This window comes from Haemaphysalis longicornis, unplaced genomic scaffold (genome assembly GCF_048455015.1).
Source record: "Haemaphysalis longicornis isolate Haplotype H1 unplaced genomic scaffold, Haemaphysalis longicornis Haplotype H1 scaffold_25, whole genome shotgun sequence".
NCBI classification, from domain to species: domain Eukaryota; kingdom Metazoa; phylum Arthropoda; class Arachnida; order Ixodida; family Ixodidae; genus Haemaphysalis; species Haemaphysalis longicornis.
In genome coordinates this window covers 1,921,111-1,945,873 of record NW_027526314.1, presented here as the reverse complement: position 1 = coordinate 1,945,873, position 24,763 = coordinate 1,921,111, and the positions used below count along the sequence as shown (strand labels likewise).

The 24,763-nt window shown below is 50.4% G+C and overlaps 1 pseudogene; it reads left to right on the top strand.

Annotated features, from left to right (window-relative positions):
* LOC144172677 (nose resistant to fluoxetine protein 6-like) overlaps positions 1-24,763 on the top strand; it is a 250,733-nt pseudogene that overhangs the window by 5,486 nt on the left and 220,484 nt on the right.

The following is a 24,763-nucleotide window of genomic DNA, read 5'->3' as shown; positions in this document are numbered from 1 at the left end:
TTCTCATTTCACCATTGTTACATCGTTTTTTTTATTATCATTATTTAAAAATTACTTGTTTTGGCGTTGCCAGTCACAACAGGCGCAGCCATAATCGAAAATGAACCTATTGGCCCCGAGGACATACCGTGGCGCCACCTACGAGTGACGTCACTTGTAGGATGCCGGGTTATGCTGTCGTCTGCTAGAACACATTTCCTGTGCTTATGCGACCGCGCGTTTTTTGTTGTGGCCACCATGTGCCCTCTCCTCACGGCTTTGTAGCAAATTACAGAAGAAAGTTGTCTACATACCAAATAATCCGGGCAAGCAATCAACGGCTCGCTTGTTCCCGACGACACCACCGCGGCTGGGTAGTTGCTACCATCGCCACCGACAGCTCGTACGCAGCCAGCTAACCCCCAGGACGATACAATTGGTGCCTAAAAAAGTACGCTGTTAATTCATTATGAAATACTTGCGACGTGACATGTACGCGACTGTGTGTGCAAGAAAATAGACCTTGCAACAGCGACAGAAGCGTGCCGCTCAGTTGCGATCTCACCACGCGCACTGCGCGCATTGCGTGGTAAATGAATGCCTAAGGAAGACCTGTGAGCGGATTGCTTCCCCGCACATGCTTGAAAGTGCTGGTACGATTTGCACCTTGGCTTATGCAGTGCCTATTTCCCCTCCAAAGTTTTTTTTATATATATTCATGCCCTGATTTGATTAGGATCACTAGTACTCTGTACTGCTGAGATGTTTATTTTTCGCGACAACTTGTTTGCAATGTACGAATGGTATTGACGCGAGTTTTTAACGCCTTCGAGCGGGTTTAGAATTGGCTGTTTTTTTTTTTTTAATGAAGACCCCTGGAACACGGGATTTTGTCTTTTTACAGTGAGCCTGCGCCTTTCTCTAGCATCAAGTACGAGAACTCACGATTGCTCACAAAAGGCATGCGTACGATGCGAAACACGTCGTGGGGTAATGGGGACTTTAAGAATAGGGGAACCAAGCGTTGGAGGCCCCCAAGAAGTTCGTGGAACCCAAAGCAACACGCTTGCGCACGACGAGTTTTAGAAGAGGGTCTTCTCCAACAGCTAGCTCACCACCGGTTTCGGATGCGCCGAGTCCCATGTTGGGAACTTTAGGCTTAGCGTCGCGGCAGATATTTCATCCCCGCTATCGTTACAGTTGCGAATGACAGTCCCTAACACAACTTTTCATCACACTGTCACCCCTATTCTCGTATGAGGAAGTTTGTATCCGTGCGTGGTGATTGCATTTAAGCCTTCGATGATCAAGGTACCTGCCACGGCCTCGGACGATTTTTGCGCGCAGGTATCGCCACCCTTCAGCCGCTCGCCCCACCGCGCACGAACGGGCCGGCGGCGTGGGGTCCGACATCCGCGGTCGGTCGCGAAGCCACCCTTCGGCCGCTCGCCGCACCGTGCGCGAATGGGCCGGCGGCGCGGGGCCCGACATCCGTAGCCACCCTTCGGCCGCTCGCCGCACCATGCGCGAACGGGCCGGCGGCGCGGTCGCCGCAGATCGCGGCAGATATTTGAACATCGCCTTGAAAATCGCAGCTGACACTACGCAGCACATTTTTTCACCACATTAACATCCACTTTCGCTAATGTGGACCTCCTTTTCAGCCATGAGTGTGATTTTAAAAAGCGGCAACAATGTGCTACGCCGGTTCGAGCCGCAGGCGGGCTGCAGGCATGGCGGACGTGTGTGCGGAGCGTTTCTTCGAGCAGTAAACGCTTCATGATTTCCTCCTTCACCTATTTCTTGAGAACGACAACCGAAATCTACAAATTCAGCGCGATGATCATCGTAGCCGAGCTAAATGTTGATCGGGGAAACAAGCCGCAGCTTACGCTAACACCGGCTTCGGTCGCATACGTCCGCATACACCACCACGCTCAAGCTGTTTGCGGGAAGCCTGCCACGGTTATAAAGTCCCCATGAGGTCAAACTACGCTTCACGCACTGATAATGAACTTCAAACGCTGAAAATTAGCACGGAAATGCACTTAGAAAGCGCGTCCTAAACGAAATGTCACGCGCGGCAAGCCAACAACGCAGCAAGGTAGGAACGGGGATCCTACAAGTGACGTAAAAATGATCGCAGCGCCGGCCTCTTCAGTGGTGGCCCTCGCGGCCAATAGCCATACAATCTCAAGAATATCCTCTATTCTGATGAGTATTCCAGTAATAGTTGTACTGACGAAGCCAGACCCCGCATTCCCCTACTTGTTTTCGTGCTCGAAAATGTGACTACCTATACGATAAGTCGGCTTTCTTTTTCACGATAAAACAAACACTGTAGATTACGAAGTTTGCTCAATGACACCAGCGGTCGCATGGTTTGCAGATGCCGAAGTTTCGAGATTACTTCACGGACGAGAGGTTTTCTGGCATCCGTATAGGCATCTGTGTGACAACCCACTGCAACGAGACGGAGCTGGAGGCACTCATCAATACAGGTCAGTCGGGGGTATTGAAACGATGCAATACCTGAAGTTTGACAAGTTGGTACCGCTTCGTAACCTTAATTGCATGGATGGCAAGTTGGGCGAGTTGGTGCTGATTCATCTCGAAAACAGGCGCGGAAAGACGTAGACTAAAGACGTATACTAAGCGCGTCGTCCTGTGTATTACTTTAAGCGCGTCGTCCTGTGTATTACTTTTCTTAGTCTACGTCTTTCCGCGCCTGTTTTCGAGATTAATTGCATGGACAACGGTACACGCAGAGAAAGACATGGGACGACCACGAAGTCTCGTGTTTTCCTCTGCACCTGTTTCGACGCGTTTCGTGATATGGTTTACCAGTCGTTGCGTTGTCCAGTGTACACTGTAAAAACCTGCCCCTCCTCTACCCGGAACAGGGGTGCACGGGAGGCTTTTCCAACCCTGTGAAACCATAAACCAATCAATTGTGAAATCCTTGTTAAACCAAATGCCCAACCCTTGACCAGCCACAACCCAGCCCTCGACCAATCCAATCAGACCATTTTTTGCGGAGTGTGTTGGCATGTGTTTGCCTATGTAGTAGTAGTAGTAGCAGAACATTTAATGAGAAAAGAGGGCGGAGGGGGAGGGGGGGGGGGGATGGAGGTGAAAAGTTGGGAGGGAGCGCATGGGTGTGGCCCGACGTCCTACGTGCCCGTTCGTGTGGCGCCACCTGCGGTTTTCGTAGCGAGGCACGCGGCCGCGTCCTGACAGCGGGTGTTTGAGGTTTCCAATTATGCCTTTTTGTTCATTAGGCCCTCTTTTTGCATGATATTTTATCTTCCCTGTTAATTAGCGCCATCCCCGCTCAAGAGGAAAGCTGCTAGCCGGTTTTTGTTTACTTTAATCTAATTTTTTGTCATTGCTTCGCTTTTCTGCGAAGAAATGCGGACTAAGAGCTGTGTCGCCCTCGGGCACACGGATCCACCAGCTGCGGGTGAGGAGGGAGTTCTGGCGTATGGCGCCAGCAGCAATACCTACGGCAACGCGAGTCAGCCAATACAAGCTTCGCTTTAAAATATTAATTGTAAATAAGGAATGTAGTCATCATTTTCATCGCGGTGACGCGTTCAAGACGAATGAGAACTCTGAGTAGCGTCAACTAAAGCACCGCTAATGTTCCTACCGCGACAACGCATGTGCAAGCAAGACGGTAATAAAATAACGTTTTTTTTTCTAACAGTAGTGCCAAAGGAACTGTATGGCCACCGTCGAAATGGGGAATAATCCGCAGTACGCGCTTCGTCAACGATAAATAGTGCACGGGTACCGGGTATCTGCCATACACACGAACCAGCTTCTCATATATGATCCAGACAGATAACGGACAGGGCATAGTGCTATCCCATGCGAGTCTCTGTATTTGTATTTTCTTTTGAGTGGTTGCTTCATGTGTACCCGTCTTGACATTTTGGAGCCGATCGGGGCAAACTGTACGGCGTTTTGATGGAGACGGTGTGATTTCAACACCGCTTGTCTTTATTGTTGCGCAAGTGACTTTTCTCCCGTCTCATGTACTAACATAAAACAAAGTTCAATTCAATTAAACGCTAACCCAACCCCCATTCATCATTTTACCAGCAGAGCTGTTTAATCTTTTATTGCCGACGTATGGCATTACCAGAAAAAAAAACTGGTTGATTCCTCTGTCATACGAATCAGTAAAACACGAAAGTAAAATGTGCAGCGAAACCTGCAGCTGAGCAAGATTTACGGGTCGGTGGCTGTCTTGTGGGTGTGCTTGGCGAGCGACGTCCTGCTGGCGGGTCGCTTCGGCAAAGGTGTACTGGTGTCATTTCCGTGACCGATATGACGTCAGTGAAATCTTTGGTTATCGCGGTATAAAACACTTTCGTGTTAAAATATAAAACCCGAAAACGAACAACCCTAAGTGTAATATGTAATCTTTAGTACTAAAGGTTGCTTCCCCGCAAGACGACCCTGTGTGCAGGGGTGCACCCTTTATAGGCCGCTTCCTTCATTGTATTGGCGTCACTTCCGTGCCGGATATGACGTCAGTGAAATCTTCGTGTATCCTGGAATAAAACACTTTTGTGTTAAAAAAACAAGAAAAAGATGGCGCGTCTTAGCTCCTAACCCTGGATATGCCAAGCGAAAGCTTGGCTTAGCCGAATGTCACTAATTAAGATACAGAGTAACGTCACTGCGGCAGCAATGTATGTATGTATGTATGTATGTATGTATGTATGTATGTATGTATGTATGTATGTATGTATGTATGTATGTATGTATGTATGTATGTATTTATTGTTCTTTAGAAAGAGAGGAAGGTCCACCAGCAGGCGTAAACTGTCTCGCTTAGGGGCGCACACCGCAACGCCTGCTGCTGTAGAGGGGTATGGGGAGGAAAGTGTACATAGGAATAGGGTGATAGGGTAGAGGAGGGTTAACATGGAACATATATAAAACACATAGGCGAGATTAACAAGGAACATATAAACAACACATAGGTGAAAAAAACGAGGAGTTAAACGATTGTGCAAGGTACGAATACATATAAACACACATATGAGTCAAACAATTGTGGAACCAATTTGGTGTTTATGAGTGTTGCCAGATTGCCGCTTCTGCAGCCTCACTGCTAACTTTGACGTGGTCATTTGCAAACACTGCCGAAGGCGCAGCAACACGGAATCTTCGGACACACTTCTGCCGCTGAAATGCTGCGAAGCGCGTTATCTTTAATTCGCGTTCGGAACGATGCCAGTCGCGCGCCGCCGCAGAACATGGAAGACAAGCTGGGACTATCACAGTTGACCGACAGAAAATGCATAAACAACTAAATGGCGGTGCCCATGAACCGTCACAGTGTGAACAAATGTCACGTTATGCGAACTGATCAATGATCCCGGCGGCAGCTCGGAATAGGAAAAAAGAGTGCCGATACTCTGTAACCATATCTAGTGACACTAGCTTAGCTTGGTTAAGTCTTGGTTTCACTTGGTTAGCCTTTGATATAGATTTAATTATTATACTACTCATTCAAAGCCTGCCTTTGTCCGCGGTTGTGGTCACGCTTCCGGCGTTTTGCAAGCCGAACGGCGTCCCGTCAGTCGTCAGTCGTCCCGTCAGTCTCAGACACCGCTTGCTGAGACACCACTTGCCGACGACGGCTCAAAGCCTTCAGCTCCCGCGCAACGCTCAGAGAAGGCTGCCCGGCCTCACTCTCACTCATGGCCAAGCTCGCATGCACTTGGCCAGTCACGTGGTCAGGCGCGAGCCAGCAGCGGAGAGCATATACGCCAAGCCGGCAGTGGCGGCGGCAGCGGCGAACGCGGCCCGGAGTCCCGTGATGCGTTGCCAAGAATAAGGCGCAGCTGCGGTCAAATGAAGGTCAAATTTACCGCGACGGCGAAACAACTCGACGAGATTAGGAAAGCTCTGCGTTAAAAGACCAAGCGCACGTGAACATGCGCCTACAGCGCCTCTCAAAGAGCGCCCGGCGTCGGTCAGTCTTGCGCATGGGCTTGCGCCCCGTGAGACACCCGAGAAAAAAAGCCGCCCGCATCTTCCCACGGTGGGAACTCGAGTAAATGCGTCGCATCTACTCGAGTCAAGCAAAGCGTCACGTCAAGCAAAGCCAAGCAAAGACGCCCTTGACTGAATTCCGAACGCGCTCTCCGCCGCTTATATACGTTGAGGGGACTGCGTAAGCCGGTCCCAGTCGACGACGTTGGCGTACTTGTAAAGCGGCGTGGACTCTAGGTGTTTGAGCCAAGCGCAGATGTTGCTTCGCCGGAGAACGGCACACCGGTTATATGCGCAGCGCGCCCGAAGGAGAGGAAACCGCGGAAGAGAGAGTACTGCACATGCGCCGGCCCCAGCGCGTCTGCCGCGGCTATGACGCAACGTGCCGCGGATATGACGCAACACAATCCAACACAATCCACTTTAATCCAATCCAATCCAATCCAATCCAATTCAAATCCAATCCAAGCCAAGCCAAGCCAAGCCAAGCCAATCGAATCCAATCCAATGCCCCTCGCGAGAGAGTGTTCGAATCCAATCCAATGCCCCTCGCGAGAGAGTGTTCGCTATCGCCTCGACTCGACGCGCATGCGCAGTGAGCGTGCGGACTACGGACGCCAACGCGGGTGACATCGTGAGTTACTGAAATGCTCTGCATTTAAAAAATACCAAATACCGAACGCACATGAACGTGCGCCTTGTGAGGAGCACCCGGCGTCGGCCAGCTCGACCTTCAAAAACACTCTGTCCACGTTTGTGGCGTGCTCTATCGCGTGCTCTCCTTCTCGCGAGTTCACGTGCGTGCACGCCTGAAGTGGAAAACACAGACGCCGAGTTCACGAAGCCGGTTGCCGCAGGTTCTAGCGCGTAACTAAAATTCAAAACCCCAGTTTTAACGATGTTCTAGCACGTGCTAACGCGGTCCACTTTGAGAGAGACATGGAAGGATGTGGACAGAACGTTCCGGGCCTGCAGTGATGGAGAACTGTCAGCGCCAAGTTCAGAAATCCATGCGAGGTGCAACAGCCGGGTCTCCGACGAAGAGAGAGGGGCCGCCAGCTCTGCTGTTTCTCCAGCTTTGCACCACTAGTGCAAGTTGCACCAATTTTTTTATCACTCCAGTTCCTTTTTTATCGTTCAGTTTATCCGTTTATTCGCTGCAGCCGCGAAATTTTTTGGCTAAGAACTGCTTCTTTATGCCGGTGATGCCGACCCTGAGCTGCGGGAGCGTTGTATGCGCAATGATGGAAACGGAAAGGGGCGCATTATTTTTTTTCGTCTAATTTTGCACCTCCACGCACCTCCCTCCAAATCCAAAGAACTCCATGTTCAAGCGTATACGGATTGCATCGCCGTCGTCTGCACATCGCGGTCCCAGGTGAGCGAGGTCGCCGAGCTGGCACGTTGCTATTGCCGTTTCTCCGGAGCGAAATTAAACCTCGTCAAGTCGACGAATGTTGGATGGGTGAGTGGGACTCCAAGCCACCCGCAGCTTTTGTAGCGCACGCTGAACGGACGCAATCGACTGCTACTGGGGTGTAAAGATGGCGGCTGCGGAGGCCAAGTTGCACCCCTAGAGAATGGGCCGCATCGCCTTGGTCGCCAGAGCTCACGTATGCAAAGTTGTCGTCTATCCTGATTCCTGAAGCCCTATATTCGGCGCGATTCACCTCCATCGGCCCAACATCGGTGAACAAAGTTGCATCGACAGTGGGCAATCTTCGTCTTGCGCTCGTGGTACAAGCCTATGAGGCGCACAAATCTCTTTTTGGGGTCTAGGAGGCGGCGGCCTAGGTCTCGCCCGCGTGGAGATTAAGCTCACAGTCCAGCGTTTCATACATTTCCGAGACCAACCTGGCTCTTTCCTTTGTGGAACACTTCAGTACATCGGTTCATCCCACATACCAAAGTAGATAGTCACGACAGTTCAACTGCACCACGAGCGTTGAGCCGCCCCCTTTTATAGGGAAATCGCTGGCGCTGAAACCCAGTTCTTGTGGGACTATCTTCTCGCGGTTAAGCCACGTCGGCTTTACAGCGACCTTGTAGCAAAACTCCTCGCTCCACCCGTCTACCGACAACCACGAGCCGAGGCGGCTAAGCGGGCGTACTGAAACGGGTCATGTGCCTGCCGTTTCCGACCGGTTGAAATACCTTTTTCTTCCGGTTCCACACTGGGTTCTGGACGTTGGGGTCATGGCAGGAGGAACGTGGCTTCTTTTTGCCACACAGTACAGGCTGCTAGCTCCTTGTGTGGAAGGCGGATACGGCGGAACACGTGTTTCTAGAATGCAACACTGCACGGTACTTCTGAGACGAGGTACAGTGTTTTCTAGGTGTCTGCTGGGACATCGACTGGTTGGGTCTCCTATAGTCGTCCCGTCAGATCACTTGGTATACTCTGTGAATTAGTACTCACTCTGGGCATACACTCACTATGGCGAGTGCGAGTGGATACTGTAGAGTGTGCTTCCAAGTTCCCCAAGCCAGCATGGCGGAATTTGGTCCAGAAGATAGAATGGACTGTGAGCGCGCTCGGGACACTCGACTCGAACACAGAACAGTGCCAGGCCCTCGCGCGCTTCTGCCGCGCCACAGTGGCGTCCAAAACAAAGGAAGCGGGACGTTTTAGGAGCCTATGAAGGCAGTGACCGGGTTGGGGTCTAGGGCATTACGCCTTCGTGAAACCGAGACGCTTTCCACGGGCCATTTGGATGTGTAAGTCCTCAATTCTTACAAACGCGCCACGTTATTCACCTCATCTGAACCTGTCTGTATGTAACAGAACGTATTTGAATGTATACGTTATATTCGCTGGCGAGGCACGCATGCAGGCAACCATGTGAGTGTGCCGTCGGTGGTTACGTAGAGCTCCGCGGTATGGCGGTACTTGTCCGTGATAAGCACATGGCGTGTGTTGGACGTTCCAAACTCTACCCCACCGAACGCAAAGTAATGCCTCGACTCCAATGAGAGTGCGATTAATAACCTATCTGTTGACACCAGCGCTGAGAATCGGGTTGAAACGGAGCAGACGACGCACACCCGTGTTCTTTTTTTCTGTCGCGTGCGGGCGCAGTGGCACAAGCCGCGCCATGTCCGTGGCCGTTTCCAGTGTTGCCAAGCGTAGAAATTGACAGCTAAACTTTTCAGTGAACACCATCTATAGATGGCATTCACTGAACGTTTAGCAGGCGATTTCTTCGCTTGGCAACACTGGAAACGGCCATGATAGTGCCCGCAGTGCCTGCGCATGCGCTTTGCGCATGCGCAGAAAAAGAAAACACCAGTGTGCATCGTTTGCCGCGTTTAAACCCGATTTTCGGCGGTGGCGTCAAGAGATATATTAATAATCGCACCCACATTAAGTGGTGGCGCTCTACTTTCCCTCTAGCACCTCGCAACCCCGGAGGATAAAACCGCGGCTGCGAACGAAAGCGGCACGGGGCAAGAGGCCGACGCTGCAGTTGCCTGAGACCACGGATGTCGCCACAAGTGCCCTCTGGTGCGTGGTTGAGTACAAAAAACAAAAATGGTTTTGAGGAAATGTTTCACGCGCACGCCGATTTAGATACGATGGTAGCGTAGCAGCTAGTGCATGCGAGGCCGTCTCCCGAGCCGTGCCGTACAACCACTGCCCAGCCGGCACAAGCGCTTACGAATCGCAAGCGACCTTTGCACAAATCACTTAAGTTTGCCTTCCGCGCGGCAAAAGTTTCGGCAACAATATTTCTGTTGTCCGTGAGCAGGGGACAGAGTGACAATCGGATTTCACTTGCATACGCACGTGACTTGGTCCACCACGACGCAGTTGCATGCATACGTAGGCTCCGAAGTTTTTACCGCTGTATACCTTGTCGTGCAACGATTTCAACCGTGCCTGGCGATAAGTACATCGTACGGTTCTTTACGTAACAGTATTACCTGTAATACCTGTTACTGCACGTAACAGGTATTACTTCGCGTTCGGTGGGGCACATGTTCGGAACATCGAACAGCTCGTTGTTGTCATGTGCTGTGCTTTATCGGGAGCCAGCACGGACAAGTACTGCCATCTCGTGGGGCCCGCGTAACCAGTGCGGCGTCGCTCTAGCAACACAGACGCTTGGGCAACAGCATGGCGGCGCACGCGCATGTTTGCCCGCATGCGTGCCACGCCAATGAATACAACCTATAGCTATGCGTCCTCTCTATACTGAATAGTTATTATACGAATGAACGTGTTTTCGTTCAAAAGATAAGCTGCTTTGGCGGTATCGGAATGGCGAATACGTATAGACTTCGGTTTTTATAGCGCGAGAGACCCAGATTCGATTCCGACACCGGGAAGCGTTTTTATAATTCAGGCGCTTCCACGACCATCATCATCGTCAGAGAAAGTTCGCTTTTCTGCAGTGCGTTTTCGGCACTCATTGACGAATCAGTGAGACGTAGAAAGCTTCGCTTAAATAAATGACAGCGTCCACTTTGTTAGCCGTGTGAATAGTTCCTTCGATACCTAAGCCCTAATTCGAAACTCTCTACGCACGTGCGTATAGTAGGAAGCATGAAAAAATAATGGCTCGGCACATGTTATATGAACGCTGCCTTCTGAAGTCATAGGAAAGTTAGCATGTTTCGCATTTACCTGGACTGACTCGCGAGTCGCGATCACCCGCCTGATTACAATGTAGAGGTGCCGGGTGAAAGGACGCACTTCGCGACACCCTCGCGCTGGTTTTGCTGTACTGAGTGGCGGGCCGCAGTAGAGAGCCGCACAACCAGAGCGGCACAGCGGGTTAACAGTAATCACGGTAAGGTATCTCAATACCAGGTTGATGGCGGTGCGCTCCGCCCGTATTTCTAATCGTCCATGCATTTCCGCCGGCTATACCTATCCGCTTTTAAATGGTCTGTACCCCACAAAATCTGGTTGCTTCCTGGCTTTTCGTACGCGATCCCGAAAACGCAAGGGAATTTTCTCGCTTGAGTAGGCGAAGGATGCACACAAGGATGCCTTATGCGCAACACATTTTGGGTCGTCAAGGGGGGCGTCCGCGCCCAGCCATTCAAATCATCTGCCTGAAGGTCTTTTTGGTTTCCATTCTCTGTAGTAAATACGTCATCTCCTCTGCCTTCACCTATTTTTTTTTAACTGTTGCATATACCCCACTTGCACCTACCGTCCTTCCGTATACCGTTTGGTCAGCTGTCTGGTCCTCTGTGCACACTCGCGGCCTCCACGTTTCGCAGTCTATCCTCAAATTTCATCGTGATCTGTGCCTTCTTTCCTCAAAGGACTAGCCCATGTCCCCCGGCCTGAACCGCTTCGTTCGGTTTTTCTGTGCGTGCGTGCGTGCGTGCGTGCGTGCGTGTGTGTGTGTGTGTGTGTGTGTGTGTGTGTGTGTGTGTGTGTGTGTGTGTGTGTGTGGTGCACGTTAAAGGTTCCCAGGTGGTCAAAATTAATCAGGAGCCTTCCACTACGGTGCGCCTCATAGCGCAGGTGTAACTTTGGCGCGTTAATCTCTACAATCACACTTTTGCAACCCCTACAGCCAGTCTACCCACCGCTCTCTGATTTACTTCCAGGCCCGCTTGAGTCTCTGGTTTCGTGAATAGAAACAAATTTCCGAAAGTCAACTCTGCCACCATTACGCCTTTCCAAATTCCCCTCACAACCTACCGAGCTAAAGTAGAGTGTACTAGCTAAAGTCACTGGAACTATGAAAGTACCGCCATCACTGGGCGACGCCCGGGCAACATTGGAATATTGTTGCCAGATAAGGTCCAGCGCTGCGGGTTGTTGGGACTCGTATCCCAGCGCTGTCAGCACTGTTGGGAATTAGCCATCACACCCCTGCCACAACTGTTGAGACTGGCCATCCGAGCGCAGTCCCCGGTGAAGCGACGTGGCCTTGCTCCGTCCGCTATCGATGCGGAGCAGAGCAGAGCGATGAAGTTCTCGAGGCGACGAAAAGTTGAATCAAAATTTATATACAGCATGTACAAGGGTAACAACAGCCTTACGTGGCTCGCACAAAGGCGACAGCACCTCTCCACTTGGTGCCTTCGAAAAGTGTCGCCGAAGAATGTCACCGAAGAGTGCCTCCGGGAGGGTTTTTATACCCCCGGAAGTCCGTTGTAGCACCGAAAAGTTTGAATCACTCCAATCAGGACTCTCGCTGGCCGAAGTTTGAAATCCGACGAATGGAGGCGAAGCTGTTGCGTCAGCCGAGCCGCCCCGACGAGGAAAGGGAAGCGACGCCGTCACCGTTCAACGAAGCCGCCTCCAAGCAAGTAGCAGCATGACGGTTGCCGGTAATTCGCCCGATGCATGATTCCGCCAAACCGCCACGACGGGAACTAGGAGATGCGACTCTGCGGCGATGCAAGTTTGGGCCTGCCGGCCGCGGGCGGTTTGGTCTGGTTTGGTCGAGGCGTTAATCAGCGTCAATAAGGCTCTGAAGGCAAAGAGAAAAAAATCTGCTAATTGCCCATAATATTTGACAATAATTTGTCGAAGTGTGAAGATGGAGACAATACAACTGGAAGCGATGAATTCTCTGTTCTTGTTTCGCCGTCTAACCCCATTTGAGGACAAAACTGGCGTGTCGGCGACGACCCCTGCACTAGAAGATAACCAACACAGTCAGAGACGATCGTATGTAAATTTTTGGACCGTGAATCGTGTATGCGACTGCGTTATGTTATATAAACATACAAGTACACATCTAAGCAGGCAACGGACTTGCGATTTGGTGCTTGCTTGGCGTCCTTTAATTGCGCTCAATTTGTCTATTTGACGGTATTGTCTCACCTATTAGCTGGTATACGTATACCCTGCCATTCGTAAACCGTGTCACGTAAAATATTAAGCAAGAATCATTTAGTTTGCGAAAATACAAAACAAATTTTTCACTTGTTTTCAAGGCGTTGCCGGGCCAGCAGTGCCCGCTGAATCGGCAGCGCACCTCGCGTCCGCTGGGATGCTCCCGCTGGAGCAACCATTTACAGTTACCTCAGGCTCAGCGACGTTCTGTTTATGCTACTTGTGAACTTTCCTTTCTCGTCCGCACGAAAGAAGAACGAACGATAATTATCGTCGGGAAGCTAGACCACCCGACCTGGCGATGTCCCACGCCGCGACGATCACAACAGCTCGCTCAAAAAAACGCCGAGAAATCGGATCATTGTAGCGGATATTATTTTGTTTAGCCTCTACAACTACTTTAAGGGCTATTTCATTCAGTATGCAGCCGCGCCACAGGGTGATTAAAATACTTACAACCAACTTTCGCTCTGACTTGTAATTGAAAACACATGGAGGGCGGCGAGGGTCGTCTGCTTTTGTACTGCCCAGACGCGTTGGACACGAGGGCCCGGGTCGCTGCATGTTGCCAAACTCTAGAGTTCCTTTATATAGTTCCCGCACGGAGCTAAGAGTTGCGAGACCCTTTTCTACGTGGATGCTTTTCTACGCGCCGCCGTCGTGACGTCACTCCGGTTATCCATGCCGCGCAGAAAAGCCCCACTACAGCTGCGCCGCAGCTGCCGACGCGAGCGGCAGCGCGCCCCGCCCAGGAGCAGCAGCCGCAGCAGCGTGAGCGACATCGCAGGAATCCAGCGTAGCCGTACTACAGTGCACTAAATAGGATTCTAGTACACTATAGCCGTACAGTGTCTAGAATAGGGGAAGTGTGATTACCGCGCCGCCGGCTCTGAAGCCACTCCGCGATGCCCCTGCGAAAAAGATCCTGGTGGCGCTGACAACCGTTTACACGTCCGCTCGCTGCGAAGTCGCCTGCTCTCCGCGCAGTAAATCGCTGAAGTCTGGTGACATGCCTGTAAAATCCGCTGCGTTTTTTGTGCGACTTGCACATGTATACAGCAGCTTTAGTTGTCCAGCGTACCGGTCATGCCTACGTGAACAGATAATTTCGTAAGGCGATCTTGCTCCCCATGAATTTTATTGTTTGCTTCCGTATCTCGCGCATATTCTGCATGCTTCTTTAGCCAGCTGACGCTGTGATAATTTTAGGAGCCCCAACTGCATTCGTGGGCACCATGAAATTTCTGGCGTTTAGCTGAAATGGGCATGAGGTTTCTCTTTCAAAGGGGATGCCTTTCGCCAAGCACGCGTCGCACCATGAGGAATAGCCAGCAGGTTCGCTTCGGACCGAACGATCGCGTTATTACAACACGGTGTGATGACAGTTGCATATTTGTTTTAGTTGTTTATCAGACTTTTACTTCTATGGTTAAGAAAAAGACACTGTAGCCACCGTAAGGCGCCGCCGACCGGTGCGCCCAAGGAGGTTGTATAGAATTTGGGTGCGCCCCCACCGCGCGTTGGCCGCCGTCGGACGCGTGGCGGCGAGGCTCCTACACCCGCGACGGGCGGCTTTCCCGCAGCAATACGGATAACAAGATGGCGGGCGGTCGCGCAAATGTTAGCTCCCTGCGGGAGCTATATAGAGGAACTCTACCAAACTCTAGGGTGCCACCATTCACGCGTCCGCCGTACAGCGGCGCTGGCATCGAGGCACCCTACCAAACTCTAGCGCAGGAGCCTCAGTTGGCTCTGTAACAAAATAATTAAGAGGAGGAGGGAAAAGGGGCGCCTGCCTTTCCCATTCGGGTACGTAGCGTATGCACGGCTTGTTTACTGTGCATCGTAATATGTTCCTGCCTATTCATACTAGATTTAAATAGTAAACAGAATTTCTAGCAGCACTAGCTCCAAGATGCATTCAGTCTTCTTATTTTCGAAATGCGCGTTTTGTGAAATTGTTGCATTATTAAGGAGCATATGTCCTTTCGGCCTGCACAGCTCTTTTCATCATGTCGCCGCTGAAGTTTAGCGAAGTGATATTTAAAAATTCCCATTGAAGTATGCTCACCGCAACATCATGCGTTTCCGTTATTTTTTGGCAAGGTCTGGGAGGTCCAGAATACAAAAAAAAAAAGAACAGGGAGAATGAAGCATGTAAAAACAAGCAAGTAACAATGGGTACGGAGTTCTTTACTGCGCCTCGAACAAAACTCGAATTACCACACGTAGCGTTTGCGCCTTAGAACGCTTCAATCGTCCCGTTCCGTCAGTACTGACGAAACAGGGTCGACTCCGCTCAAGCCGGCCGTAATTTTGGCATGGCTTCCGCGATCACCGCCGGCAGCTGATCACGGAGGCCATGATTTTGGCAATGCCTTTTAGAAGATTTCCGCTCCCTATTGAACCAGGGACGTCCTATTTGCACCTAACAAATCGGGGTCGTGACGCCACGGGTAAAATTGTGACGCGACGAAACCGTTTCGAGTCACTTCCTTCATTATGAAGGGCTTTTCGCTTTAGAGACCGTAGCGTGTTTGCGCTCCGGGTGCGTTCGACGTTTGTTTGGCGCTGGAAGTTCTTTATAAGTTGTTGTGTGCTACCGGCGAACGTCGACCGCCGCGAGCACGCACCGGCTCCCACCGCCAATGGCGATAGGCTTTCCCGCAGTACACCTGTGATGAAGGGACAAGAATAGGGTGCGGAAACAATACTAAAGAGCGCTATAAAAAAAATTAGAGCCCTTCCACTACTGCGAGGATGGAAGACCAGCGAAGCTGTATTGGTGCAGACTGGAATTACAACATTTACAACTTCGCTGTGAACTACGTAATTAAAAACCCCAGCGTAATGTTAGAACCGTCTCAGCTGCTAATTGTCACACACTTTGTTTCCAAAGTTTCGATAAAACAACAGTTACAGCCGCTTTCTGCCACCATACTCCCTCCGTAGGCGGCCATGTATTGACAGAAGACGGGAATACTATAACGTTTACAACTTCACCGTGAACTAATTATGACACGTAAATGAAACTCGGCGTAATGATTAAGTTGTATTAACGACCAATTTCAGTATGATTTTTTGCCACGATACCTACATTAGATTGGGAGTTACAGAGCCGGTATAATAAAAATAACATGTCCTTGAACACTTCCGCCAATTTTAGCCTAAAACAATTTTCCTGGGAACTTAAGTTTGCTTAAGTGCTTTGAAGTGTATGAGCCTGTAGCGCAGTGGTAATGCCCTTGGACTAGACTTGGACTTGGACTAGATAACGCCATTGGACTAGAACTCTACCTTGGACCAGCTCTGGCTTCTCGAGTTCAAATCCCGCATGAACCGAAATCTGTTTTTATTTGTCTATTTTCTTTTTAAAACAGAGGCGATTTTGGTACCATTCGTGTTGACGGACAATCACGGTCACTTTTAAAGGGACACTGAAGTGAATTTGTCAAGCTCCCGTTTTTGCTTGCACTGCGTAGACTGGCTCAAATTAGCACACTTTTCATCGTTTATCCGGTTGACAAGTCGGTAATTATTTTACAAAGCGCGAAAGAAGAAAAACTACCACGCGCAGTTTGCGGCGGCCGCACCAACTAAAGGCTGTGATGACGGGAGAAGACGCACCGTGGTTGGTTAGCATTCAAACAAGTTTCGGTTTCGGTTCTGTAAAACAACATGCTTGACATCCGACGGCATCGTTGGATGGGCATTCTCGATATCTTAGTAATCGTTGTACCGAGCTTCTGCCATGTTGTCGGCTGTAAAATGCTTAAAATAAGCCTCCCAGGACGGCTTGGAATCGTAGCAATCACTAGCCGAGGCCTACGCAGTGGATGAACGCCCTCCGCGTCCCCGCGGACGCTCAAATGCCACGCGCTTTTCCCCCATATTTGGAGCTTGCCTCACTCATGCCTGTATCGTAAAAAGCGTGTTCGCACCAGGCAAAGGGTCTGTTGATTCTGGCCTGTGCCCACTGCCCGCAAGCAGTCGGTGCTTATGGCAACAGCACGCAACGAGAACTCGCTAGCGCGCCAGTGTCAGTCTGCGCGCGTTCTGTGAACTAGTTCGTGCAGCAGCGAACGTTACGGCCCAAAACAAGGTGAACTCAGAAAAGAAAACATCGGCTAAAAACGAAAAAGTCAACTTATAAAAAAAGAAAGAATGTACCCCCAGGGATTCGAGCTGGTGACTTGCAAAACAATTGCAATAACATACCTAGCACTCCAGACCACTCGGACACGGGCGGGATTTTTTTTTAAACAAACACTTTATTTATAGAGATATATATGCAGGATCACATCAGATGATTGCAGGGTATTCGTCGTACAGAATGGCACGGGCGGGCGCTGCTAAACTAGGGAAATATAAGGTATATAATGTAAAACCATTTTACACTTTTATTTAGTTTTAGCATTTCAAGCAGCTTTGGTGACTATTATTGTATTGCACTCGTGAGTAAGCGTCCCCCAAGTTTCCACAATATCTCACGGGTAACATTTGCGTTTCTTAGACGGAAAACAGTGCTGCCACTGCTACTGATTTATCAGTAGATCTGCTGACTTTGTTCAGTTTCTGCTGATTTAATGATCAGAGTGCAAAATTACTGATTTTTTTTTTTGCTTTCTGCACATCAGGTTAACAAAAGCTACTACTATGTTGAGCCTCAGCTCGAGTTAATCGGGGCGTCGCCAATTTTACGAGAACCTGTTCTGATTGGCTTTGAGGGTCGTCGAGAACTGAAAGCCAACAAAAACAAAAATTTGGCTCCAATCCACGCTGGAAGGTGGTTGGAAAGCAAAGCTTTAAACGACACCCACAGCAATTGCCCATGCGACATCACTTGAATTCACACACGTGGCTCTACAAAGAGTGAAACCAGAGATTCTGGCAGCCGTTACTTGGAATTCGCGAGGGCGGCGTCCCGAACGCAGCCGCTGCAGCGTCGGCCACGGCCGGGCTAGAGCGGCGAACACCGCCGCACCGCCGCTGTAGCCCGGCCGTGAGACGGGAGAGAGAAAGAAAATGGAGAGGAGCGTCTTTCGAAGGGTGAGACAGCGGAACCTAGCCATCCTGATGTACTATACTCCGTTTCATACATCAAGTGCAACGCTGTCAAATCTAGCGCTCTTGTTTGCGCTGCGTGCTTCCGCGACCAAAAGTAGTGGGTTGCTTGCGGTGAGCCAGAAACAGTAAATGCTTCACCGGCAACCTTAAAGCATAAATATTTTTCATCAGCTTGACAAAAAACGCCCGTGTTGCCGTACAAAACGACCGAAATATGCGAGTTTGTATTTTATGTTTGTCGCTTTCGTATCAGGTTTTCGCTCTCCGCGCAACCTTGAACGCCGTTTTTTGTTTACTCTTTGAGGCAGCGTTGAAAAAATGGCGTCCAGCTCTCGGGCTTCGACCGCGCCTCCAGTACGCATTTTTTCGAGGGTTTGCACATCAAAGTTGTCAAAGAACGCCAAGCAAGTAATTGCAAATATGTACGCCCGTACCATGATGCGTTTCCTGGCAAAATGTGTGCAGGAAGTACTGAGTGTTGTGAGCGAGGACACCGGAGTATCTCCCCGTACCGGGGCAAAATTAAAGGCGGAGTGTCTGCGTGGGAATTTGGTGTCTCTAAAGAGAAGACCACGCGAACCGTCAAGCATGACAGCTTCACAGTCCATGCCATCCGTCTGAAAGTGCAGAGCACGGTACGCCAAGAGGGGGATCCCGACACTGGACAGTGTGCGAAAGGCTGACAACGAAGACGACGATTTTTCGAACTTCACGAAAACCACCTTGTGGAGGTTAATGAAGGACATGGGCTTCACGTATGATAAGAGAATACGGAATACTGGCATCATTGTCTGCCGCCGCAGGTACCTGCGGGCGATCAAGGAATTCCGAAGACAGGGCAGGGGGGAATCGCTGATGAACTTCCCAGGAATGTGTGACCTGTCAGTGGCGGCTTTGTTCACGAGGGTCAACTGGCAGAGCTGGAGCGTGGACACCTTTCTATCCAGCCTGCTCCCGCTGCTTCATGCTGAGCCGATTCCCCGAGAAGGCTTTGTTACCGCGACAAAGCAAACTGTGTTTCCTCGTCGTGTGGTTTTGTATGTGGGGTTAAACGTCACCAAGTGACCCGTGCTATGAAAGACACTAAATTGTAGTGCTGTCCTGTTCGGTCGTGAACTGTATACAGCCGGAACAGTCATGTAACTTCTGCAAAAACTGTGTGGAAGAAAGGAGCGAAAGAAAGAAGTCGGAACCTACCAGGAAATCGACGTAGAGTGCTCTCATATAAATAAAGTTTGTTTTTTAAACCGCGAAAGTCAGCCTCCTCTTGCAATATTTGTGTATCACACACAATCCGTATTGCCCCTGTATGTAGTTATGTATGGCAACAAATCTCTAACTCATGCTCTAGTACTGTTTTTTGTCGCAGCATTAATATATACCATAGAAATTTCCTTAACGCAGAAAAACAGGCCATATCAGGGTAACGTAAGCAAAAACAATTGACCTATCCATGATTCTCTTGCGAATAAGAGCCTAGCTTAAAGAGCTCTCTTTTCAATCATAAAAGAAAAGATAACTCATGCTTCCGGGGTGAAACATTGTAGTGAAGAAACATATAAATCACGCGCAAGAATTCACAAAAATGTTGCATATATTCGGACTGGAAAGGGGCGAATAACAAATTTAAAATTTGTATTATGCGTTTCTGTGCCAGAAATCAGTATTCTAAGGTACAGAAATCTGCTTTCTGGCCTTTACCATGAATACCAAATGATACGTTATTGGCACCAAGTGCTTCGGGCTACTCCACAGTGCAGTGGCTAAGTCGGTCCCAAACTGTTTCTGTAAAAATTGAACCAGTTGCTCTGCTGGCGGCCCGGTATAATCAATAACATGCCGAGTTTAAGAGAGGTCCAGAAGGAAGTGGAGCATCAGGGCAACGGCGAAAACGAAAGTTGAAACTGAGCACCTGTTGGAGCAGCTGTGCTAACTAATAAATGAATTAACGTGTTTTTCTTACACAAAGTTCTCGCTAGAATCAACGGGGTAAACTGACAATGCTGCAGAATCGCGACAAACATGCCATTGCTGGTCAAACATCGGTGCGAGCTTCTTTCAGCCCGCACAAATGAGCACGGTATGCATCCAATGAACCCATACGTGCAGTTCATTTCCGCATGCGCGTAGTGTTCAAGTTACTGGGAACGAAATAAGATTTAGAATTGAACTCGCAGAAGATGTGGTAAAAATAAAAAGAAAGGTCGGAACGCGGTTTCGAACCCATGTACTTTAAAATTCGGCGTCTTCTCTCCAGAGCGACCCGTTAGACCACACGGCTACAAAACCGCGCGGAGCAATACAGATGCTTTCTTTGCGGACTACTTGCGCAGCCTTCACAGCGTTGCACTTGATGTATGAAACGGAGTATAGCTTGGGGCTGCACCACCGCGCCAGTGCCAGGGGGGAAGGGGCGGGGAGGGGGACTAAGGAGGCTGCAGCCCAGGGCCTCGTCTCCAAGGGCAGGGGAAGGGGGCCACATTAACTGGCCTAATGTACGGAACCTCAGATAATGGAACTTCGAGCCACACGCGTGACCGGGAGAATAGCAGAACGAGGAAATGGTGCCCCCACTTCGCTCGGCCAACCCCAAGAAAGCAGCGGGGGGTCGCGGCGGCTTGTCCGCCGAAGCTTTGACGCGGCTCCTTGTTTCCGAGCCAAGGGGTTCAGATTGCCAAAAGCGCCATGTGTCTCGTGTTGTTAGTTTGTTTGTTTCGAACCCTGCGGGGATCGTTCGGTCTCGGGGCGTCCGCTATAAAAAAAAAAATATGGGTTAGCCGCTGCGCGCGGGCTTCGGTCTCCCGTTTCGTGCGTCTCTTTTCCGTTGACGGCGGAAGGGAACGGCACAGGAAGCGGAGTACAAACTCACAGCCAGCCAAGTTGACAATTCAATGGGCTGAACTAAGCGAGCAAGATTTGCAGCGGTGTTCGGCTGCTGCTTCTCAGTATTCGCAGAATTCCGCTTCAGCGTGTCTTTCGTCAGTTGTCATCACCAGGGCCCAACCCAGAGGGGGGGTTTGGGGGTTCAAACCCCTCCCGAAACCTTTTCCAGGCAGCCCGTAAGCAATACTTACTGTTGCTTTCAGCAAAACTACCCCCTTCCCAAAATCCATACCCCCCCCCCCCCTCCCCCCGAAAAAAATGTCTGGCTACGGCCCTGGTCATCACGCCGTGCGAGAGTCGGAGCATAGGAACCACACACGTTCCCGTTGTAGCTCCCAATTACGCAGCGCTCCTCTGAAGGGATGGGCCCTAACAGTGCCAAAGCAGCCAGCTGGGTCGGCCCATCCTGTGTACATCGTTCCAGTGGATGCTTGCTTTTTCGGCGTCTGGTTTCTGTTTCACCGCCAGCTGCTATGCATTGAGCTGCCATCGGCAAGCCGCATTCGTCTTGATTTGACACGTCCGTCGTAGGAAGGAACACCGTTCACCAGGCTGGACAAACCCAGACGCACCGAAGAAAACGCGGCGCCGCGAACCCGTTAAAGTCTCAGTGGGTGGCCGACCAGCGTTACCGAATCCATCGGGCGGCCAGCCACAGTGAGTGGTACGCTTCCGATGCGTTGACTGTGCAAATCTTACGGTTGTTTGCCCCGGCTGCGCCGCTGCTCAAAATTCAAGAAGCCCAGAGTCGAGGCGGCGCGTCAGTTGTGCCCGAAATCCCGAAAAAGGCGGCCTGCAAGAGGAACAAAGCAGGAACGATACGTACGATAGACATCGCCAGTGGACTGCCCGAGCCCCGGCTCTGGGGCACCAGTAACATGGCATGAATAGACACCCTGCTCATACCGAGAAACAATTTAAAGGCAGCGACGGCTGCGTTATTTATTGGCAAGCCATTCGTTTCAAGGCCGGATCGCTTTGACGGCGCGAGCTTAGACCCTGCGTCGCATTCCCCCTACAGGTTGGCGCCAGGCATCGCGAACCCTGGGACTTACGTGAGAGAAGGCACGGCGTGAAAGGCGTGGTTAAAGCAGACCAACGGACACTATGGGAGAGACGGGTGCGCAGAAGTTGATTGGTGCAATTGGACCGGGCTGGACATCTTGAAATCGACCAATAGGGAAGAGGGAAAACCTCGCCTTACGATTGGACACGACAGTACTGTTTCTTTATGTTTCAAAGTGTTTGGAACGTCATGTACAGGTCCGCGCAGAAGTAAAAGGAGCATGGGAGCGGTGGCCGAATTGTATCGCTGCGCCGCGTATGGGCGCCGACGTGAACAATGGGGCGCCGGTCAATGAGTGTGTTCGCACGGCCCCCGGCTCCCAATCTGATATGTTTAATCGCCGCTATGCTGGCGTGTCATTCTGGGCGAGACGGTCTTCAAAAGGCAGCGCTGGGCGCTGGTTGCAGTGCCGCTCGCAGGCATCAGCGACGACCGAATCCCCTGCTCATGAGCTGGACGAAGCTGCGCTCGCCCGGAAACGTGCCTTGTTGAGCGCTGTAAAGGGCGGTATAAAATTGTAGGCCGCTGCGGTATGGCATAGCATGTCACTGCGATATAATTTATTGTAAGCTGGCAACAAAATTGCCCTGGACAATATCGAAAGCACATTCACTGACATTATCGTTGTTGGGAAAAAAATCTCGCTTCCGATATTTCTTTTTAATTTTGGGTTTGTCCCATGTTATTGATGCCGCTCAGTCCAGATCTCTTCTGAAGAAAGGGAAATAAAAAATGTCCATGCGGTGGGAATTCTGTATTAGACAACACCGTGAAGAATGGGTACAATCGTTGCCTGCTATTAGAGCGGGCCTCATAGGGCACATACTTTTTTGTCGCATTAAAACCGACGTTGTTATATTTAACGAGAACCTTATATTAGTTGAGAAAGTGTTGCAGATTTAAATTAAACTTGGCATTGAATTGAAAGATGGCTTCACCGCATGACCTAAGTGTCTTGCAAAAAAGCGCCGTCAGGGCCCCAAAAATGACCGATGACGAGTTTAGTCGTCATGACCGATGACGACCATACTCGTCATCGGTCATGACGAGTATGATAATTTGGTACAAAATTTTACGACGGCTATCATCATCAACGGGAGCGAAAAAGTTAATGCGACAACAAAATATGCGCCCTATGCGGCCCGCTGTAACAGCAGGCAACGTTTGTACCTATTCTTTACGGTGTTGTCTAATACAGAATTTCCACCGCATGGACATTTTTTATTTCCCTTTCTTCAGAAGAGACCTGGACTGAGAGGCAGCAATAACTTGGTACAAACTCAAAATACAAAAAAAAATGTCGGAAGCGAGATTTTCTTTTCCGAACAACGAAAATGACTGTGCATGTGCTTTCTATATTGTACATGGCAATTTTGTTGCCTGCTTGCAATAAATTATGTCGCAATGACATGCTATGCCAAACCGAAGCGGCCTACAGTTTTATGCCGCCCTTTACAGCGCGCAACAAGGCACGTTTCCGGGCACGCGCAGCTTCGTCCAGCTCATGAGCAGCGGATTTGGTCGCCGCTGATGCCTGCGAGCGGCAAAGCAACCAGCGCCCCTCTATAGCCCAGCGCTGCCTTTTGAAGACCGTCTCGCCCAGCATGACACGCCATCAGAGCGGAGATTAAACATATCATATTGGGCGGCGGGGGCAGTGCGAACACACTCTTTGACCGGCGCTCCATGGTTCACGTCGGCGCCCATACGCGGCGCAGCGATGCAGTTCGGCCACCGCTCCCGTGCTCCGTTTATTTCTGCGCGGACCTGTAAATAGCATGTAAAGTCAGTAGAAATAGCGGTACTTCTGGTGTAATATAAATGACTTGGGCGCTGTCGTCTCGTTAAGATGCAAACAGATAGAAGCAACGAGTTTTTCTTGGCCTAGCGTTGGCGCACGATCCAGGTCTCATTTCACCAGCTTGGTGAACGAAAGGAAATAGCTAAAAGAGAAGATGTCCACTCGAAAGCGTCAAAGTGGTGCGTCCAAACGAAAGGCAAAGTTAGAAAAAGAAGAGTGTGAAAAGAAGCTGCCACAGATGACGAAATATCTGTTGAGTGCAGCTTCCGTGAAGTCGTGTCATTGCTCAAGTACGAGCTCGTTTCAAAATCCTGATTGTGCCGGGAGTGCTTCTATGGAGGATTTATCGACTCCATCACAACGATTCCCCGGTGAGCAGCAAGACTTCACTCCCCTTGGTTCACCGGGTTCTGCGCAAAGGACGGCAACCTCCTCCGTTTCTACCTGTGAGCAACCGACGTCAAGCAAGCCCTGTCCTGTCCCTACGCAAGCAACATCCATGCCACTCGGTGCAACCCCTGCCATGGAGTTCCACGTGTGCGTTCTGCCCCATCCGATTCTACTGCTTCTGATCAACTGGCGCCACACCTCTCCAATCAGCCCGCTGATGGCGAGCTCCAGCAAACGACGTTCAAAGACCCCGCTGACTTTTTTCACGGTAGCTCGACTGCGGATCATCTTCCCGCGTGCCTCGACAGGACGGATCAGCTGGCGTCTTGTGGCGACAAACTACAGGACCCACAGCAGAAAGAGGTAAGCCCCAAGATTCTGCAAAGTGACCCAGCTAAGTGGCCGGACATTATTACTGATAATTTTCGGGGCGAATGCATTGAGAAGGGGCCGTTGTATTTTCAAAACCGGGCAGAAAGTTTTCCGTCTTCCGAAGGACAATACAAAACTCAGAAACGCTATATGTCACCTCATCTTTTCGCGCGAAAGGCCGTCAATTGAGAGGCATACGAGCGACATTGGTTAATGTATATTCGAAGTCCAAAGACTCTGCTTACTGTTTCATGTGTAACCTCTTTTCGAGCAACCCGAGTTCTTTCACCATGCACGGATTTTCTGATTGGAAAAGAGAAGAAGAAAAGGTTTACGCACATGAAAACAGTGTCGAACACCGCAACTGCGTGGCAGCATGGCT